Source organism: Silurus meridionalis, chromosome 3 (genome assembly GCF_014805685.1).
Source record: "Silurus meridionalis isolate SWU-2019-XX chromosome 3, ASM1480568v1, whole genome shotgun sequence".
Classification (NCBI taxonomy): Eukaryota; Metazoa; Chordata; class Actinopteri; order Siluriformes; family Siluridae; genus Silurus; species Silurus meridionalis.
The window spans coordinates 33,489,962-33,512,132 of record NC_060886.1 but is presented as its reverse complement, the minus strand read 5'-3'; the positions used below and the strand labels follow the sequence as shown (position 1 = coordinate 33,512,132).

The window sequence follows — 22,171 nt, the reverse complement described above, 5'->3', positions numbered from 1 at the left end:
CTGATGCTCTACCGACTGAGCTATCCGGGGTCTGCTCAGGTATCTGCTTGAACCTACAACAGTTGCGACACCTGGACTCAATAAAATACTTGTCTCTGTGCTGGCTCAGAGGGCAAATCTCAGGAGTTTCTTGAAACTTTTTCCAATAGTTTAATGTGCCTTTTTTGCAAGACGCCCACCATGAAGGTTATCTCCTTTTTCATGTCCAACAGCAGTATTCAAGGAAGCAGGCAAGTTGAAAAATGTGACTATGTATAACTCACATAAAAAGCACCTTAAAAGGCTGCGTGTTCGAATCACGTCGAGGTCATGGTAGCTGGACTCTACCTTTTGGCCTTTATTAGCAGCTGCTCTATCTTTGATTGTCCAATGTGGAGACTTTGAATTTGTCCAAAGTGTAGTCTGTCTCATCAAATTAACGTTAGTACATTATAACCCACCTATAACATGTTACCAAACTTTGTCAATTTGCTCTAGCTGAAAAAAAGATAACTCTGCAAATAGTGACTAAGATGTATTCACAATTCAAGTTTCAGTGACACCTCAAATAATGTCACAGTCAAAGTATGTTTGAACTAATGATATTTGCATGGGAGGATCATGGCAATATCTTTTGGGTTCAAACAAAGATGACTATTGTCAGAGCCATTGGTTGGTCAAAATGAACACCATGAAGGATGCTTACCACAGTGAGACTAAACCATAATTTGCTACTGTATGGGTAAGACTTGGAAAACATGTGGAAATGTCAGAGCCTGTACTGTGTGCAAGAAAAAGAATCTCATGGAATTTGGACATCAAGGGAAGATTCAAACAAGCTTTGGATTATCCCACCACCAAGAATCAGGCAGCCGTTGGCTTTTTAACGCCCGAACAGGGACTTGAACCCTGGACCCTCAGATTAAAAGTCTGATACGCGACCGACTGAGCTATCCGGGCTCAAATACTTGTCTCTGTGCTGCTCAGAGGGCGAATCTCAGGAGTTTCTTGAATCTTTTTCCAATAGTTTAATGTGCCTTTTTTGCAAGACGCCCACCATGAAGGTTATCCCCTTTTTCATGTCCAACATCAGTAATCAAGGATGCAGGCTAGTTGAAAAATGTGACTATGTATAACTCACATAAAAAGCACCTTAAAAGCTCCTTTGCCAATCTTTGTCCATAGTCTTATATATAGCATTTGCTTTTTGAAAACTAACTTTACATTTCATCACTGACCAAATGACTGACACTGAATTCATTATTTCACTGTATAGTGTAACAGATTGTTTCCTTTACATATGAAATGTAACTGCTGAATCTTACTTACACCAACAATCAGGGACTTAAAATGCGGAAAATGTCAGAGCCTGCAACCTGACCGTCAGACTCAATTTGTCATTACGACGCGACAGAAAATGCAAAGCCTTCTCCGGGCCATGAGGCTGGACAAAACAGCCCCTCGGACCTCGTGGCGCAACGGTAGCGCATCTGACTCTAGATCAGAAGGTTGCGTGTTCGAATCACGTCGAGGTCGTGGTTGCTGGACTCTACCTTTTGGCCTTTATTAGCAGCTGCTCTATCTTTCATTGTCCAATGTGGAGACTTTGAATTTGTCCAAAGTGTAGTCTGTCTCATCAAATAAACATTAGTACATTATAACCCTCCTATAACATGTTACCAAACTTTGTCAATTTGCTCTAGCTGAAAAAAAGATAACTCTGCAAATAGTGACTAAGATGTATTCACAATTCAAGTTTCAGTGACACCTCAAATAATGTCACAGTCAAAGTATGTTTGAACTAATGATATTTGCATGGGAGGATCATGGCAATATCTTTTGGGTTCAAACAAAGACGACTATTGTCAGAGCCATTGGTTGGGTAAAATGAACACCATAAAGGATGCTTACCACAGTGAGACTAAACCATAATTTGCTAATGTATGGGTAAGACTTGTAAAGCATGTGGAAATGTCAGAGCCTGTACTCTCTGCAAGAAAAAAAATCTCAAAAAAATTTGACGTCAAGGGAAGAGTCAAACAAGCTTTGGATTATCCCACCACCAAGAATCAGTCAGCCGTTGGCTTTTTAACGCCCAAAGAGGGACTTGAACCCTGGACCCCCAAATTAAAAGTCTGATGCTCCACCGACTGAGCTATCCGGGCTCTGCTCAAGTAACTGCTTCGAACCTAGAACAGTTGCGACACCTGGCCTCAATAAAATACTTGTCTCTGTGCTGGCTCAGAGGGCGAATCTCAGGAGTTTCTTAAATCTTTTTCCAATAGTTTAATGTGCCTTTTTTGCAAGACGCCCTCCATGAAGGTTATCCCCTTTTTCATGTCCAACAGCAGTATTCAAGGAAGCAGGCAAGTTGAAAAATGTGACTATGTATAACTCATAAAAAGCACCTTAAAAGCTCCTTTGCCAATCTTTGTCCATAGTCTTATATATAGCATTTGCTTTTTGCAAACTAACTTTACATTTCATCACTGACCAAATGACTGACACTGAGTTCATTATTTCACTGTATAGTGTAACAGATTGTTTCCTTTACATATGAAATGTAACTGCTGAATCTTACTTACACCAACAATCAGGGTCTTGAAATGTGGAAAATGTCAGAGCCTGCAACCTGACCGTCAGACTCAATTTGTCATTACAACCGCAATGAGATAAATGCAAAGCCTTCTCTGGGCCATGAGGCTGGTCAGAACAGCCCCTCGGACCTCATGGCGCAACGGTAGCATGTCTGACTCCAGATCAGAAGGTTACGTGTTTGAATCACCTCATGATTGCTGGATGCTTGCTTTTGATATTTGCATGGGAGGATCATGGCAATATCTTTTGGGTTCAAACAAAGACGACTATTGTCAGAGCCATTGGTTGGTCAAAATGAACTATGGTGTTCATTTTGACCATATGCTTACCACAGTGAGACTAAACCATAATTTGCTACTGTATGGGTAAGACTTGGAAAGCATGTGGAAATGTCAGAGCCTGTACTCTGTGCAAGAAAATCAAGGGAAGATTCAAACAAGCTTTGGATTATCCCACCACCAAGAATCAGCCAGCCGTTGGCTTTTTTTCGACTGAACAGGACCCTCAGATTATTATAAAGTGTGGGTTTGGTCATATGAGGATTTCAGTCAGCATCAGGGGTAATTTTGCTGGTGTCGGCATAAAGACTAACAGCAGTGTGTAAGAGCAGTGTCTCTGTTGTGTTACAGCTCCATCACCACTTTAATCTCATAAGGCGTGAGACTGAGAGGAACCACCACATCCAGAGTCCACCCACATCCAGCTCAAGTTCCAGCTGTGGAGGAGAAACCAGCTGCAGCTCAAGTTCCAGTTGTGGAGGAGAAACCAGTAAAGTTTAAAATCCAGTTAAAGCTTCTTCAGCATCTGTGAGTAAAGTCCAGATCTACAAGGACACTACATAACACACACACACACACACACACACACACACACACACACACACACACACACACACACACATTATATTTAGTAGTTATAATTGGGGATTATTTTAGTAATCGAGTTTTCTACCAATTACTCCATCGTTTATTTGAGTAATTGGATATAAGACGGGTCTCTTAAAATGAACAAGTAATTTGTTTCCTTTTTAGACAAACATTTTTATTGCTTAAATTGCACTCTGTGAAAACTAAACCCATTTAGAGCACTCAATTGGCATATTACATCAAAATGCAAATACAAATATAAATAAAAATCATAAATGAACTCTGACTTTTTCTCGTAAACATCCAACATTTCTGGTGCCTCCACCGGTAACCATGTTGTGGGTCTGAAGTTAACTTGGAAAAAATTTTTATGTACGTCTTAATAAGGACGACCAGATTCGGCGGTGTTCGTCAGAAAGGTGTCACCAAGATGAATAGAAACCTTTGCCATCTCAGTGCACCAGTGCAAAAGCTTTTTATTGCCCAATGTGGGGAAGGAATTAAATACGCTGAGATTAAGAATCTCACGCTCTCGCCGAAAGCACATCATTTAATTCTCCACGTCACATGGACTTCATGCAAAACACACGCCAGCTACTGACTGGCAGTTTAAGAATAACCAGAGCCGAATGTGGTTTATCCAAAAAACTAAAGGAGACTCCAAAGACAGGTCTCTGTGCCGCAGTCGATTACTGCAATGACCTGTTATCCATAATGTCAGTAGTTCAAACCCATCCAGACCTGTGGTGGCTTAAGTTAAACTCTAAAGTGCTGCTGAGCTTCATGATCATCTCTACTGAACATAAGCGGAGGACTGAGTGATTGTTGCTGGCAGGTGGTGCGTCTGGGAAAAATGCTTTGAGGGTTTGTTCTTGAGTCAGTGCAGTTCGGAAGGTGTTTGCAAAAATGATGTTTGATGTCTGATTTTCCGACTGAGAGCTCGCCGTCCTGTTCCATAAAAGTGAGGTTTTTAACGTGCTGACACGTGTAGTTACGTTCCTGTTGAAAACGATATATAAAATATAAAAGACAATATCTGCTGCTGTGATGGCCCGAGAGGTAAAGGCATTAGACTCGAAATCTAATGGGGTTTTAGCTCTCAGTAAATGTGTTGTATAAACCCACATATTGCTAAGGGTACAATGAAGTTCAAGAGGAAGTGAAACCTGTATAGCAATTATGTTGGAAACTGGATTATCTGCACTTCTTTTGTGCTTAAAGAATTGTGCTGTGCTCAGCAGGAAAACTCAATGGGACTCAAACTGTCTTGTGTTTAATGGTGAGAAAAGTGCCAAAGTCTGTCAGACACTTTCAATTCTAAATGTTTCTTTTTAGGTGAAATTGTAGACAAGTCAAGACATTGCAGCAAACTTATCACCGCTGCGATGGCCGAGTGGTTAAGGCGTTGGACTTGAAATCAATGGGGTTTCCCCATGCAGGTTCAAATCCTGCTCCCAGCGTTTCATCAATTGTGATAGTGTTTTATTGTTAAGTCTTTACTGTGTGAAGTGAAGCGATGTACAGAAGTGTTTCAGCATAGAAGAAACGTTAGAAACAAACATAATCTGTTTTACTTGAGGTGAAAGTTGTTTTGCTGGGACGAGGAGGAAGTCCATTAGAACTCACATTATCTCTTTAGGAAACATGATTCATCTTGTGCTTTCTACAAGATCAAAAAGGTTCAAAAGATCTTGTGAAACTTCTTGTTTCAAAAGAATATGTTTCATATCACTTGACTTCTGCCCTCAGACTCTCACTAGTGTACAGAGATGATTGTGGATTAAACATATTAATGTGTGAATGTTAGATTTTGCAATGTTTCTTCTTATTTAGATCTGTAAAAAATACCAAGACTAAAAGGTAAATAAAACCTGTTTTCCACACTCTTTATTGTTCTTTTACCAGGTCGTAAGTGTTCCACCTGCTGCAAGTGTTCCACCTGCTTTACTCCACTCCTACTGCTGTAGCGCCCTCTACCTCCACCCCCACCATTATACAGCCTGCACTTACATTATCACTGCTCATTCATTATTTTCATATTTCAGTATTTACTCCACACACAATTATCTCTGGAACGTCCCCAAAGCCTTTTATAGTCATATTGTCTTTTATTGAATAGAAGATTATTTGTGTTTTCTTCAAAAGGGAAATCAGATCTTTACATTTCCAGCACATGTGTGATTTTACATGAATGTCAGTCTGTTCTGTCGCCTCTCTTTTTTAGTTTACAAAGTCACGGTTTGGTGAATCCTTCAGCAACAATTCAGCAGCCAAACCTAATGTAAATGTACCAATGCAGATTCCTGTCATTTAAAAAGATCTTCATATGTCATTATCATCATCATTATTATGCTAAAGTTCATAATATACAATATGTGTCTTTACAGCCTGGTAGTCAAAGTTCATCTCCTTCAGCCAGTCCTTCATCTGCATCCAGACCTGCTGTTTCTTCCAGTTCTGCTCCTTTAACCATTTCTTCCTGGTGTTTTGAGTCACTCAGAGACTTGATATTATTTTACCATTTATTTTGTGGATTTACTACTATTATAATCTATAGTTATTTATCATTAGGTTGTTGTTTCAGACCCAATTAGGATCATTTTTTAAATCTTTGTACTTGATTATATCTATTGTTAATTAACCTTTATTAATATATACATTGATTTGTAATATTGTAGCATTTTAGTAATTAAAAATAAAATGTTTTATTGTTTATAGAACAGTGACCCGTGAATTATTCTGTGAACCTGCTGAACCCATTATCATCCTCATTATTATTATTATTATTATTATTATTATTATTATTATTATTATTATCATTATTATTATTAACAGAACATGTCCCATATAATGAAAAAATAGACTTTTGTTAAAAAAAGTGTTAAAGGTTAAATAAGTACATTAACAAAAGAAATAAACATGCATTTTATGCACTTTATTGGAATTTCCAGTAAAAAAAAATCAGTCAAATCACAAAGATATTAATGAACATGAGTGACAAGTGATGTATTTTATTCACATCATCAGTATTTGTGTGCACTATTGAGGATTCGAACCAGCATCATTCACATCAGAGATTCTCTCTGGGAAGCACAAAGGCAGTTTGCTATAAAATATATACATCAATCTGCCAACCATAAGAAATGTGCAAGACATGTTTCCATTACCTTTTCTTTTTTCTTTCATTTTTCAATTTTTTCTTTCTCTTTTTCCTGTTTTTCCTTCTTTCCCTTCTTTTTCCCTCTTCCCACCCCTTAACAGACTATTGATCCCAGCTTCACACAGCTCACATCCTCCTCTCAGTCTCACACTGCCCTCTAGCGGCACTATCCGGACGTGCTTTATGCTCCATTCTGTACTAATGTGACTTCTGTTTGTGTTTTTTAGCAGTGATTCTCAATCTTTTTCTGCCATTTACCACTTCAGAGGGGTGGAATTTTAAACCCACTTGTCCTCTGTCACCTCAAAAAAGTATAATAAAATACTTCAAGTTGAAAAATGTCTAATTTATTAAACTAACCAATTCTAAATGATCATCAACTAGCATCAAAAACAAAAATAGAGAAAAGAAAGGTGTAATTGTGTTATCACTTTGCCTTTCTGTCACTTTGCAATCTGTGTAAAATAGAGCAAATGCATTTCATACATCTTTTCACAACTGAGTTGTAGACTTGATACTGTCACTCTCAAGTCATGTTTAATATTGAGATGAGATCTGTATTTAATTTTCAGTTTAGCAACATCTAAAAAGTTTCAAAAATAAGATGTGGCAAAAGGAACAGGATAACACAAACCACAATTATATTTTCTTTAAAGCTGAATTTTTGGTTTATTGCTCCTACCATCTACCTTTTTTGTCTGCTTGTGCTGAATTACCTGTTTGTTTGTTTTTTGTGATCAATGTCACACATTTATCCATTGAATAGATTTTCACAACATTGTTTGTGCTGCTTTGTGTGTATGAACTTTATTCATATTGAAATTCATTAATGAAGAACAAATAAATAAATAAATAAATCCTGCCGTTTATTGCGCCCCACCTGTCATATCTTTATTCTCCACTAGAGGGCCCACACTTTGAGAACCAATGAGCTAGGCTAACTAGCCGGCTAACTAATCTTAGCTTTAAGCATAAAACCAGAGTAGTAGCTTTGGTAGAAGAAGCAACTTTTTCGGGATTTCAACCTCTTTGGTGCTGTGAGAGAACAAGCAGCAAGCGAGATCCACGCTATCAATGATACAGAGTTCAGTGTTCTACAGCTTTTGTTCACCCACACAGTTTATTCAGTGTAAAACTTTTTTGAACCCGGGACCTCTCGCACTCTAAGCGAGAATCATACCCCTAGACCTTCAATTCAGATTGATTCGCACCTGGAACGACTCTGCACATGAAGTTGAAGGGAATGAGAACCCAACAGCTGGAGGGCGTGGATCTTTTGTTTATGTTGCAAAGTAAAATCCTGGATCAAAAAACCTGAATCATATCCCTAGACCAAAAAGCCTTCTTGTGGAAGAAGTGTCTACTGATATGTCACTGCATAGTTCATGTGCTTTGCTGGCATATGTCTTCAATTTAAACACATAGATAAAACTTAATGTGTCCAGCCAAAGCTGCTTCTGTAACTGCAGGAAACAGAAAGGTTCATTAGTGATTTGAACTTGCAAATACATGTCTCCTGTTCTCCATGCTAACATTTTGGAACAGTTACTGTGAAAGAGAGCATTTCCACATTTAAATCATATGGGTCAAACTCCCATCATGCAGATTACAAACATTTTCTATTAAATGAGTCCAGGGATCTGAGCAGGCATAAATGGCTCGAAGCTCTGAAGGTCAGCAATTCTATATTTTTAATAGGGCTCAACATTTCAGTATTATCCCTAATGACCTCTCCTAACCATGCAGAATCTAACAGATCCACTTTAAATGACCACTTCTACCCAAACAGTATCACAAAAAATTGTTGTTGACTCAAGCCTCTTAGACAGATGAAGTAGTGCATGGACCCCAACTGGTGAGACAGAGTAGCTTTAACTGAGAGAAGCCACAAATATCATCTAGTCATTTGTGAAATATGCATCTGAAGAGTGAGACTACTTGTCCAGTGCACATAGGGATGAGTTTATGTTGTATACCAAACGTTCGGCGGTCAATTATCTGCGTTTAACAGACCGTTGCTAATAATAATTGGCCGCTGTCTGTCTGTCAATACTATGAATGGTAACAAATAAATAACAATCATTTATAATAATAAATAAAAAACTTTTGTAATTGATTTATTCTTTGAATTGCAATGCATTGATTTTAGTGAGGTTAGTACACACTCATAGCCATAAATGCAATTCTAATAATTGATATAATCTTTTCTTTTGGTGTTTCAGTTTTTGGTTTTGGCCTTGGTTTCCTCATTTTTGGTTTTTGGTTCCGGCCAAGAATTTTAGTTTCGGTGCATCCCTAAAATATTATCGTTGGTGTGTAAACAGTCTGTAAATTGATTACAAAGAAACAAAAAGAATCTTGGACCTCTGGCTGTTTGGATCTCGCCTTCCCTTCACCTACATGTGCAGTGTAGTGTCAATCAGTGGTAAATCAATGCCAAGTGTTGGACTGAATAGTTTAGCTCTTTTCCGATCTTACATTTTAGGTAGCACCATGTAACGGTTTTAAAATGTTAGCATGGAGAAGAGAAGACGTGTTTCCAATGTACAGTGACATTTTATTACAAAAGTTAAAATGAAGTTTAAATCTCTAATGAGCCTTTCTGTTTCTTGCAGTTACAGAGGGCCGCTTTGACTGGACAGATTAAGACTGGATAGATTACAAAGAAACAAAAAGAACCTTGGACATCTGGCTGTTTGGATTTCGCTTTCCCGTCACCAACATGTGCAGGTGTCAGAAGTCAGTAATTATCTATGGGTTTAACTTGGAAAGTGCTTCTGCAGTGTTAAAGCATGTTCTGACAAAACAATCTGCAGGGAAATTGTAAGAAACCAAGCACAAACTTAGTAGGCAGGATTTAAACATGGCGAAGTGAACCCCAATGGATTTCAGGACCATCGCCTTATCCACTCATCCATGATTATAGAAGGTCTTCCATGACCTCTGCACATCCATCAATAAGTCAACTGGTGCTTGCTTGCATCAAGAGGAAACCAATGGCAATCACAATTTCCTTGTAGAGCTATATTTTCATCTGTGGGAAATATTGTTGGTTGCTGATCATTTCCACTTGTCCAACCAATATGAAGGAAAATAGTAGGATCATTCCAGTCAGTTCCCACCTGAGCTGGAAATGGGACTGAGTATGAAACAGGTAACTCTTAGCAGAGGATGGTTTCGATCCATCAACCTCTGGTTTATGGGCCCAACATGCTTCTCAGCTAAGTGCAAGCAACCTGATGTCCACCTCTCTGCTAATCACATGCAAGCACTACATTCTTACCTTTTATTCTAATGAAAGGTGGCTCATATAGAATTATGTGACATTTTCACCTGTAGGGATATTTTGTTGGTTGCTCTGATCATTTCAACTTGCAAAATAGTCCAATTAATATGAAGGAAAATGGTTCTAGTCGATTCCCCACTCTGAGTTGGAAAGGACTGAGGTATGAAACAGGTAACATTTAGCAGAGGATGGTTTGATCCATCGACCTCTGGTTTTAAAATGGCGCTGGGAAAGCAGAGGGGTTCTTGTCAATATCAGATGAAGCTTCAGTTGAATTTGGGTTACAATACAAAGGATTTAGTCAGAGACCATGCTCAGCTATCAAGATAACAAAACAAGTGTTCAAGCCAGTGATGTCAAATGAGACCTAGACTTTTACCTTGGTGACCATGTGTAGGCCAAATGGTGAACACGCAAAAGTCACGGACATGTTATGTTCGCGGTTTAATTATATCTGGGTTGACTTATAAAGTGCTGCTGCAGTGTTAAAGAGCTGTGTTCTGGTGGAACAATCTGCAGGAATTTGTAAGAAACTAAGATTACAAATAGTGCAGGTGTAAGGATGTAAAAAATGATGTAATACTGATACATTGAACGGTTTGATATAAGTCAAAAGATGATCTGTGTTTAAAATGCTGTTTTATTTACATTACAAATATGCAGTGTTTGCTTGTTTACATTTCATTTCTTTTGCCGTAAGTTTAATGATCTGTCTGTGATCGATTGCTAATGCCTCGTTCAGCCTGTGTTTGTGGCGCAGCAGCGTCGTCCATTACAACATTGGACGTGACTGAAGCTACATCGTGTCCGTGTCATATTTTCTATTTCCTTTTATACAGGTAGAACGAGGGTTGTATATTGTGTGAACAAGTCATATATGTGTTTAATACTGTAAGGAACATGCGGAGTAAATACTAATGATTGTATTTATGTAAATTTAGCAGACTAGTGTGAAGTGTTGGCCAGTGTAGCCAGTACTAGTTGTGTAGCACATGGTGGAGCACCGTTGATCTAGGTTAACATCGCCACCATTTTCTCTGTGTGTGTGTATACGTTTTATATCATAGGGATGAGGTAAACGTGTTATTGTTGAAGTTTAAGAAAATTGTGTTTAAAGTGTTTAAGTGAAGAGGCAAGATAGTTTATATGTGTAAGCACAATGCTATTACTGAGGATAAAATGTTGTGTATTCTGAATTAATAATAACTATAATATCTATTGTGCTGTTTATTGTTCTAAACACTACAGAGTAAAGTTTAATCTATTTTGTTTAAATAATCTTTTATTAAATGTACTTTTCAAGGTTATTTGTCAATACTGTTTTAAGATGCTGTAAATACATTTTGATATCTACTGTTTTATGAATGTTTAAAAACAGTATGAATGCTGTTAACACATTTTGATCTGTTTTTGGTAACTCATATTAAAGGTTAACTCAGGTATTTTAGTAAGATAGAGTTATAACTTACCAGCTGATATTTTTCCTAATCGTGAAGTTTCTCAGAGGGACATTATGTCATGCAAAGGGAAAATAACATGTGTAAGTGTGATACTGTGTAAATGTTTTATGCTGTTCATGGTAAATGCATTACAACATTGGACGTGACTGAAGCTACATCGTGTCCGTGTCATATTTTCTATTTCCTCTTATACAGAGGCGTAACACAGGCAAGATTTTAACATGACGGAGGGAGACCCCAATGGATTTCAGGTCCGTTGCCTTATCCACTCAGCCATGACTACACAAGGTTCTGCCTGAAGTCTGCACATCCATCAATGAGTCAGAGACAGAGAGGAAAAAAACAGTTAATACAGACAAGCAGGCAGCTTGACAGACAGACAGACAGACAGACAAAGAGACAGCATGGTAAATAAAAAAGACAAGCTGTCAGACTAAATATAAGACTGACAGACAGATAGATAAAGACAAAAAAGCTGACAAATAGATGGCCGGATGGATAGACAGACAGACAGACAGAATAATATTTCAAAGGTACCAGACTTAAGGTTCAATACCTTCAGGAAACTGAGAGTTGGATGCTGGTTTGTGATGGTTGGATGCTGGTTTGCGATGGTTGGACACTAGTTTGTGATGGTTGGATGCTGGTTTGTGAATGGAGGGAGGAGCCGGAAAAGCATAGGAAGGAAAAAATGCATAAGGGCGCATGGAAACCCGGGGATATTTTATGAGGTTAATATTGAAGCTTCTGCTAGAGATGATGAATCTTGGCGGTGCAGCTGTGGCTGCAGTGAAAAGAGACTTGTTGAATTGTGTTCACTGGGTTTCCTGCTTTAGTTAACAGCATTCATTCACGCTGTATGAAATGTCTGTGATGCAGCGCTCTGTTATACTGCATATCTGTATAATTCTATAGCTGTGGCATCATAATGATGTTATTAAGAGGGGGATTGGGACTGAAGACCTGCCACTGTATAAACTATTAGAGAGAACGAGTAACGCTGTGCAGATCTACTGTGTATTTTATTTATTTATGTATAAAAATATACAATGTTATGACTATAATCTATAAAAAATATTTATAAAGAGATCACATTTTTAGGTTTTATGTGATGATGGAGGAAGCTGATCTAAGGCACTTGGTGACGGCTGAGGAACGGCAGAATGTGATCTTGTTCTGCTTCAGGATCAGTTGCAAACAAAGCCCAGGTGCTCAGAAGCTTAGTAAATGCTTCATGGAGAAAACATGAAAAGAAAAGCATTTAAACACATGCAAAGGTTATTAAATACAACATGCTCTAAAATTAAACTGATGTAGTGACTGTCAGAGTAATGAAAATACTCCACCATGTACAGTAATTGGGTAACAGTAGGTAGCAATAATGACCTTGTTTATTCATGACAATAGAATAATGACTTCAACTTTAATAATAAAAAACAAACACAAAGGTGAATGAGAGAGATCTCAAAGTGAGCTACCTAGTAGCTGAACTCAGTAACCTAATCAAAAAGCCCCACACTGTGGCAGAGACATTAATGCTACCTGCCTGCAAAGCCTTTTCATTTTGATTTAAAAAGCTTATAGTCAGGAAAATACATGTATATATATATATATATATATACATATATATATATATATATATATATATACACACATTTCTTTATTAATGCTAAAGAACAAGTATTATACATACTCATGTTAAATTTACACTTATATATGGAGAAAAAAATACACTGTACATTAAAATATTACATACATTTTATAGTTTTCAGCAGGCAGATGGATATATAAAATAGATCAATAGATTGATAGGAAAGATGAGCAGGCATATATATGCATTCAGACAGAAAAACAGATAAGACTGATGTAGATAGATAAGAAACACAAATAGAAGGATAAATAAGACAAACAAGTAGACAGGAATTTGTAAAAATAGTTTTATCAGCCACTGAGGGGATAAGAAACACATGCTTGTATGTCAGGATGGCCGGCGGTCTAAGGCGCCAGACTCAAGGTTCTGTACCTTCCAGGAAACTGAGTGTTCTGGTCTCCACATGGAGGCGTGGGTTCAAATCCCACTCTGACAGCTTTTTCAAACAATAATAAAATAATTATTCTCCTTTGTCTTTCAAACACAGACATAAAGAATAAATAAGTACATGGTTACCTATTAGTGAAAAAGACAGACAGAAAAAAAACTGTTAATTTAGACAAGCAGGCAGATGGAAATATAAATTAGACAGATTAAAAGAAAAATCCAGCCATTAGGTTGCATGAGCCAGTGCACTCTTAGTGCCGGTTCCAAACCCGGATTAATGGAGGGTTGTGTTAGGAAGGACATCCAGCGCAAACATGTGCCAGAGACAGCAGGAAAAGGAGAAGTGTAGGAGAGTGGAGGTTCGGGTTGGTACTATGACTGGTAAAGGAGAGAGGTAGCTGATATGATGGAGGAGAAAGGTAGATATGTTGTGTGTTTAGAGACCAAGTAAAACGGAGTAAGGCCAGGAACATTGGAGGTGTGTTTAAACTTTTCTTTCATGATTCTGAAGGAAGAGTTTAGTAAGAGTTTAGTGATCTGTCTGTGATCGATTGCTAATGCCTCGTTCAGCCTGTGTGCGGCGCGTGCAGCTGACGTCATTCATTACAACATTGGACGTGACTGAAGCTACATCGTGTCCGTGTTATATTTTCTATTTCCTTTTATACAGGTAAGAACGAGGGTTGTATATTGTGTGAACAAGTCATATATGTGTTTAATACTGTAAGGAACATGCGGGGAGTAAATACTAATGATTGTATTTATGTAAGCGCATTTAGCAGACTAGTGTGAAGTGTTGGCCAGTGTAGCTTGCGTTAGCTGTGTAGCACATGGTGGAGCACGTTGATCTAGGTTAACATCGCCGCCACCATTTTCTCTGTGTGTGTATACGTTTTATATCATAGGGATGAGGTAAACGTGTTATTGTTGAAGTTTAAGAAAAATTGTGTTTAAAGAGTGTTTAATGCGAAGAGGCAAGATAGTTTATATGTGTAAGCACAATGCTATTACTGAGGATAAAATGTTGTGTATTCTGAATTAATAATAACTATAAAACAGCATAAATAATATCTATTGTGCTGTTTATTGTTCTAAACACTACAGAGTAAAGTTTAATCTATTTTGTTTAAATAATCTTTTATTAAATGTACTTTTTCAAGGTTATTTGTCAATACTGTTTTAAGATGCTGTAAATACATTTTGATATCTACTGTTTTATGAATGTTTAAAAACAGTATGAATGCTGTTAACACATTTTGATCTGTTTTTGGTAACTCATATTAAAGGTTAACTCAGGTATTTTAGTAAGATAGAGTTATAACTTACCAGCTGATATTTTTCCTAATCGTGAAGTTTCTCAGAGGACATTATGTCATGCAAAGGGAAAATAACATGTGTAAGTGTGATACTGTGTAAATGTTTTATGCTGTTCATGGTAAATGCATTACAACATTGGACGTGACTGAAGCTACATCGTGTCCGTGTCATATTTTCTATTTCCTCTTATACAGAGGCGTAACACAGGCAAGATTTTAACATGACGGAGGGAGACCCCAATGGATTTCAGGTCCGTTGCCTTATCCACTCAGCCATGACTACACAAGGTTCTGCCTGAAGTCTGCACATCCATCAATGAGTCAGAGACAGAGAGGAAAAAAACAGTTAATACAGACAAGCAGGCAGCTTGACAGACAGACAGACAGACAGACAGACAGACAGACAGACAGACAGCATGGTAAATAAAAAAGACAAGCTGTCAGACTAAATCTAAGACTGACAGACAGATAGATTAAGACAAAAAAGCTGACAAATAAATGGCCGGATGGATAGACAGACAGACAGACAGAATAATATTTCAAAGGTACCAGACTTAAGGTTCAATACCTTCAGGAAACTGAGAGTTGGATGCTGGTTTGTGATGGTTGGATGCTGGTTTATGATGGTTGGATGCTGGTTTGCGATGGTTGGACACTAGTTTGTGATGGTTGGATGCTGGTTTGTGATGGTTGGATGCTGGTTTGTGATGGTTGGACGCTGGTTTGTGAATGGAGGGAGGAGCCGGAAAAGCATAGAAATGGAAAAAATGCATAAGGGCGCATGGAAACCCGGGGATATTTTATGAGGTTAATATTGAAGCTTCTGCTAGAGATGATGAATGCGGCGGTGCAGCTGTGGCTGCAGTGAAAAGAGACTTGTTGAATTGTGTTCACTGGGTTTCCTGCTTTAGTTAACAGCATTCATTCACGCTGTATGAAATGTCTGTGATGCAGCGCTCTGTTATACTGCATATCTGTATAATTCTATAGCTGTGGCATCATAATGATGTTATTAAGAGGGGGATTGGGACTGAAGACCTGCCACTGTATAAACTATTAGAGAGAACGAGTAACGCTGTGCAGATCTACTGTGTATTTTATTTATTTATGTATAAAAATATACAATGTTATGACTATAATCTATAAAAAATATTTATAAAGAGATCACAATTTCAGGCTTTATGTGATGATGGAGGAAGCTGATCTAAGGCACTTGGTGACGGCTGAGGGAACGCTTGAATGTGATCTTGTTCTACTTCAGGATCAGTTGCAAAACAAAGCCCAGGTGCTCGTAAGCTCTTAGTAAATGCTTCATGGAGAAAACATGAAAAGGAAAAGCATTTAAACACATGCAAAGGTTATTAAATACAACATGCTCTAAAATTAAACTGATGTAGTGACTGTCAGAGTAATGAAAATACTCCACCATGTACAGTAATTGGGTGACAGTAGGTAGCAATAATGACCTTGTTTATTCATGACAATAGAATTAATGACTTCAACTTTAATGAAAAACAAACACAAAGGTGAATGAGAGAGATCTCAAAGTGAGCTACCTAGTAGCTGAACTCGTAGCCTAATCAAAAAAAGCCCCACACTGTGGGCCACTTTCAGTGCCGGTCCCAAGCCCGGATAAATTGGGGAGGGTTGCGTTAGGAAGGGCATCCAGCGTAAAACATGTGCCAAATCAAAACATGCGGAGGATCCGCTGTGGCGACCCCTAACGGGAGAAGCCGAAAGAAGAAAAAAACATACAATCAGACAATAGACAGACAGATAGATAGACAAAAAGGAAGACAAATAGATGGCTGGATGGATGGACAGACAGACAGACAGACTAATATTTGAAAGGTACCAGACTCAAGGTTCAATACCTTGAGGAAACTGAGTGTTCTGGTCTCCACATGGGTTTAAATCCCACTTCTGACCGTAACTTTATTTTCATTAGAAATCTAAACAAAAATATGAAATTAATTCTCCCTTGTCTTTTAAACACTGAAAAAACTGCTAATACAGACAAGCAGGCAGATGGATATATAAAATAGATCAATAGATTGATAGGAAAGATGAGCAGGCATATATATGCATTCAGACAGAAAAACAGATAAGACTGATGTAGATAGATAAGAAACACAAATAGAAGGATAAATAAGACAAACAAGTAGACAGGAATTTGTAAAAATAGTTTTATCAGCCACTGAGGGAATAAGAAACACATGCTTGTATGTCAGGATGGCCGAGCGGTCTAAGGCGCCAGACTCAAGGTTCTGTACCTTCCAGGAAACTGAGTGTTCTGGTCTCCACATGGAGGCGTGGGTTCAAATCCCACTTCTGACAGCATTTTTTTTAAATTATCAAACAATAATAGAATAATTATTCTCCTTTGTCTTTCAAACACAGACATAAAGAATAAATAAGTACATGGTTACCTATTAGTGAAAAAGACAGACAGAAAAAAAACTGTTAATTTAGACAAGCAGGCAGATGGAAATATAAATTAGACAGATTAAAAAGAAAAATCCAGCGATTAAGGTTGCATGAGCCAGTGCACTCTTAGTGCCGGTTCCAAACCCGGATTAATGGAGGGTTGTGTTAGGAAGGACATCCAGCGCCAAATCAAGATGTCTACAGAGACAGCAGGAAAAGGAGAAGTGTAGGAGAGTGGAGGTTCGGGTTGGTACTATGACTGGTAAAGGGAGAGAGGTAGCTGATATGATGGAGAGGAGAAAGGTAGATATGTTGTGTGTTTAGGAGACCAAGTAAAAACGGAGTAAGGCCAGGAACATTGGAGGTGTGTTTAAACTTTTCTTTCATGATTCTGAAGGAAGAGTTTAGTGGAGGTGAAGAGAGTTTCTGATAGTCAAGTCAAGTTTATTTCTATAGCGCTTTTCACAACAGACATTGTCTCAAAGCAGCTTTACAGAAATCAACAGTCAAGGTGAATGGTGTGCATTTATCCCTGATGAGCAGCCGTGGCGACTGATAGGGTGATGAACGTGATGCTGGATGTTGAAGGGGTGATGATAAATGTTATCAGTGCTTATTTTAAGTGGACACTTATTAGTAGACACATTTGTGACTCGTTAGTAAAAACAGGTATGTAGTTCCTTTTTAATGTTGTGTTCTGCCTACACAAATTCATTCCATTGAAGATGCATCTAAAATCGATGATTGATGTTTAGAACTTTAGAATGATATGTCATATGCACCTTTTTTTTATTTAATCTATTTTTACACATAACACATACAAACAATATTTATAATTATATTTTTGCTGAGATTACCCGACAATTTGAGAAAATTCATCATGTTTTTGTGATTGTTCTAAAAAAATAAGAAATAAAAAATTAAAATTATATCAGAGTAACACTGACCTTAATACAAGTGAATGTTTTCTTCAAATGCACTGTATAGTGTCTTATCTGTATCCATCAATGTTCCCTGACCAGCCTTGAACGATACACTGATTGATTGATTGTTCTTATTTGGGAAGTGTTCACCTGTTGGGTGAGGGTGGGGGGACGTAGTACAGAGACTCTGTACTACATTTTCTATATATTTTGTAACATAAAGACGCAGTTTTGCGTTTCGACGATGAAACGACGCCATCGCACAATGATGTCACGGTGTTACTTAGCAACTTTTAGAAGGATATCGATTTATAATTCATAACAGTTTTAAAATAAAAATACATTTTAATTTCCCTTTGACTGATCGTCTCAGTTCATCTCCTCCAAGTTCTTTAGCGAGTCAAACCTGTTTTCAGTCTTTATCATGTCTTTTTTAAGGACTTTCTTTCTGGCAACCTCTACATTAGATATTACCTTTACTGACCTCATTCTTTTTGTTGGTTTTACTTGTTTGTCCTCCTTTTTTCTTTTCCCTTTTCATCTTTTATTCCTGTTGCTTGTTCCTTACATGCTGGATGGTCGGATTCTATTGTGTTCAGGTCATTTTGCAGGCTGTACGTCAACTCTATTTGAATCCATGATTATCCGTCTTGTTGCATGTCCACCGATGTCTCTTTTCTTGGTCCTTCTTCTCCACCAAAGCGTTTTGCAAAGTTTCAGTTAGTCCTATTTGGGTCAGATTCCCATCCTGCTGTAAGTGATCCTCCTGGTTGTTGTGCTTCTTTCCTTCTTGTTACACGCCCTTGTCCATTGTTGTTTCTCCCTCTTGTGTTGTTATTTACTCTTCTCGCCACTCACTGTCTCGATCATGCAACTGCGCATCCACCTGCTGTTCATCCTCCACCTTTTCATTCCTCATCCAACACTCACACTTATTTAAAGGCAGATTGCAATCCGGGCACGTTACTGCGTTGCAGTCCCTCGCAATGTGCCCTCTCTCCTCACAGTTAAAGCACTTAAATCTGGGCAATCCTTCACCAAATGATTCGGGCTCATTCACAGCCAGCAGGTCTTCACTTGATGGCTGTGCGTAACCCAAAAGTACTGCAGGCCTTCTGCCATTTCTTTTTTTGTATTGGGAGAGAGGCAACTTTTTTTGGGAGCCATGTTTTCACAAACCTCGTCCCGTCCTCAATCTTGGTGCCTGGATACACTCTCCTTTTTATTTTGGATATTGGGAAAACTCCCCATCCCTACAATTTATTTATAATTTTATTATCAGTGATGTAGACAGGCAGCTGCATGAAGGAAACCACATAGTCTCTATTTTGCAGTCTTTTGACATCACACTTGGTTCCATTGATAACCAAACCGTCCAAGAGATACTCGGTGTCCTCTTATTGTTCCAGAGTGACCTCATACAACTTATTTTGTTTGGGACGCACTACGAGAATCCTCCCTTCACCAATCTGCTCTATTAATGCTTTATTTATGTCTGATACTCTCATATCTTTCATATCTGTCATATCTGTCACTTCCTTCAGGTAAACTCTTTGCAGTTCGTTTTCTTTTTATTGATTGTATAGGCATCTCGTCATCTTTTAACCAGTCCATTGTCTTGATGCGCTATCCATTTGGCCACAGAGCCCTACGTTACACAGTGCTGTATTTTACTATCTCGGAAATGTTTATCTTAATGGATGGCTTGTAGTTTGTTTAACAGCACAGTTTTTTTTTCATTGCTAACAAATACTATCAAGCTTTTAAAAGGGTCAGAGCAAAGCCTGCAATTCACCATTCAGTGCCCCAGAGAAACCATCTTATCCACTTGCAATGTTAAATCACAAGCCATAAAGTAATAGCTGGAAAACACTCAGCGGAAGCAGCAAAGGACAACTGCATCAGGCACTGCTGGAATTCGAACTTAAGATCTCCTGTTTACTAGACAGGGACTTTAATTAACTAAACCACAGCACCTCAATGCAAGCTGGCAAATACTCAGCCAGCTGTTAAATGGAAATTCTTTGCTATTAGATTTAGGGAAAAAAATATTGCATGGACATATGCATTCAAACTAACAGCTAATAAGGCAGAAGCATAGATTTGATTTTTGTCTTGATGCTAGTCCTACCATTAATTTGAGACTTGCTAAGGTCCTCAACATAAAATATGATCAAATACAAATATAGTTAAAATAAATATCGACATACAATAACCATGCTATAGCAGTGAAAACTTTCTATCTAATATCTGGTCATAGTCTCAACAAAGTAGGAGACTACTAAGGTAGGAGCAATTGATCTTGATTGTTTGCTCTTGGACCCATGCATGTTGTATTTGTTTAATATAAGAGGTTTTTAAATCTTTTGTAGAACAATTACCGTACCATTGGACTGTGCACTTTGGTTGTAAGAGGAACCTCTTGTAATCAAGAACTCGGAATCTGCCATTGCCTGCCAGTTGAATCAACACAAGCAGTATATAATTGTTTGTGCAGATGAGACTAAACACTTATAGCTGTTTTACTTGATTTATGTTGCAGTTTGTCTGCCTGTAGAACCACTAGCGGTGATGAAGATTTCAAAAGAAAACCTACCTTGTGTAAGGATTGAACTCACGACCTTCAGATTATGAGACTCACGCGTTACCTACTGCACTAACGAGGCGAGCTGTGTGAAGGCCGTTATTAGGAGCCACTGCACTGAGAATGTATGACAATTAAGGCCCTGTTGCCTGTTGTTTATCTTCAGTGTAAGAAGATTTTTTTACTTGATTTAGACCAACTGCTGTACCAATGTACTGTCCAATCTGACTGTAAGATATATCTATGTTATTACAAACCTCAGAATCTGAGATTACTATGGAGTTGTACCACCACAAACAGTTTGCTCTTTGACAAAAAGGCCTATAATGTTTTGGGTTGAAATCACAGTGCAGTTGTACTCAATTTAGCTGATTTTCATTGCAGTTTGTATGGCCATGGTACCACGCTTACAGCAATAACAAAGAGGAGCTGCAACTAACCAACATTAAGCACCACTGTCCTAAGTGGTATGAGCAGCTGATCTAGATCGTTTGCTCTTGGACCCAAGAAATGTTGTATTGGTTTCATGTAAGAGATTTTAAAATCATATTTTGAACAATTATTGTACCATTGGACTGTTTACTTTGGATTTAAGACATACCCATGTAATCAACACCTCAGAATCCACCATTGCCTGCCAGTTGAATCAACACAAGCAGTTTATACATGGTTGTGCCAATGAGACAAAACAGTTGTGCCCATGTTCCTAATCTTTGCTAATCAGAAGATAAGTGTGGGCTTTGGATGTGTGAGCACAAAGTATGGAATGATTCTGTGTCAGGAATATGTGTTGGAACATCTGATTAGGGTACAGCAACGTTTTGGTCAAACGAGTAGAACCATGTGGAACAAGAGGAAATTTTTTTTGAAAACCACAACCGACAAAGCATTTCGGTTTAGTACGAGAAGCACGGACATGCCACATGCAATATGGCTCTTAAATCTACCTGGTGCACAATAAAAGTTACTAGAGACAAGTGGAAAAACACAACGACTCTGGAGGGACTCGAACCACAACCTTTGAATAGCTCTGACTGCTGAGTCTAGGAGTCCAATGCGCTATCCATTGAGCCCTACAGTGCACAGGGCTGTATTTTACTATCTCGTAACTGTTCATCTTAATGGCTGGCTCATAGTTTGTAGAAAAGCACAGTTTTATCCATTGCTAAAAATACTATGATGCTTTTAAAAGGGTCAGAGCAATACTCACCAGGTCGAGACCTTTCCAATGATGTATTTGGTCTAACTCTACGGCAAAGTTTTTATTTTCTCATTTAGACAAGTCGTCCCAGGCCTGGTTTCAAAGAGCACTTGAATGGCTAGTACAGTATATAAAATTAATCCTTATGTTTGTTTATTTGTTTGTTTTTCCTTTATATGTGGCAATAGTGACCAAAAGGATTTAGTCCTAAGATCTATGTTTTCAGCCTCAACTCAAGTACTTCAGGCCGTCCCCCACGTCTCTCACAGTAATGCACTTTTATTTTCATTGAAACAGTTGATTTAATTTTGCTCACTATTTCTGTAAGTTCAT

General features: G+C 38.1%; 3 non-coding genes across 3 annotated transcripts; 1 reads left to right on the top strand and 2 right to left on the bottom strand.

Moving 5' to 3' along the window:
* Positions 1 to 866: 866 nt before the first annotated feature.
* Positions 867 to 939, bottom strand: trnak-uuu. Its single transcript has one exon. It is a non-coding gene; the product is annotated as a tRNA-Lys (tRNA).
* A 1,132-nt stretch (positions 940 to 2,071) lies between these two features.
* trnak-uuu lies at positions 2,072 to 2,144 on the bottom strand. The gene has a single exon. It is a non-coding gene; the product is annotated as a tRNA-Lys (tRNA).
* A 14,785-nt stretch (positions 2,145 to 16,929) lies between these two features.
* On the top strand, positions 16,930 to 17,040 carry trnal-caa. Its single transcript has 2 exons — positions 16,930 to 16,967; positions 16,995 to 17,040. It is a non-coding gene; the product is annotated as a tRNA-Leu (tRNA).
* The last annotated feature ends 5,131 nt before the right edge of the window (positions 17,041 to 22,171 follow it).